Source organism: Fulmarus glacialis, unplaced genomic scaffold, assembly GCF_000690835.1.
Source record: "Fulmarus glacialis isolate BGI_N327 unplaced genomic scaffold, ASM69083v1 scaffold2521, whole genome shotgun sequence".
Classification (NCBI taxonomy): domain Eukaryota; kingdom Metazoa; phylum Chordata; class Aves; order Procellariiformes; family Procellariidae; genus Fulmarus; species Fulmarus glacialis.
In genome coordinates, this window is record NW_009190717.1 from 11,394 (window position 1) to 11,748 (window position 355).

At 58.6% G+C, this 355-nt stretch overlaps 1 protein-coding gene across 1 annotated transcript in view; it reads left to right on the forward strand.

Annotated features, from left to right (window-relative positions):
- NLRC3 (NLR family, CARD domain containing 3) overlaps window positions 1-355 on the forward strand; it is an 11,768-nt gene that overhangs the window by 7,768 nt on the left and 3,645 nt on the right. The window lies entirely within an intron of this gene.

Sequence of the window (355 nt, forward strand, 5' to 3'; positions counted from 1 at the left end):
CCCAAGCCACAAGGCCAGCCGCTGGGCTGGCCCTGCCTTCACCAAGGGAGCACTGAAGGAGTTAATCCTCAACCCAGATGATGATTTTTTTTCTGCTTTTGGAGGATACTAGCAGCTTTGGGCCTTCTCTCTCTCCAATGTGATGGGAATTGGCTAACGAGGAAGGTAACAGGGCCTGGCAGGGTCAGGGTGGGATGGTGCAACCTTCATCCCCCTTGGGAATGGAAGCCAGCGAGGACTGTTCCTCCCGCCCGGCCGGAGCAGAGGGCTGGTGGCTCCTGGGGACAAGCTGCCATGCCCTGGGTCCGTTACTGGCTTCCCACGGTGTGACAAGGACCCAAAGACTGCAGGAACC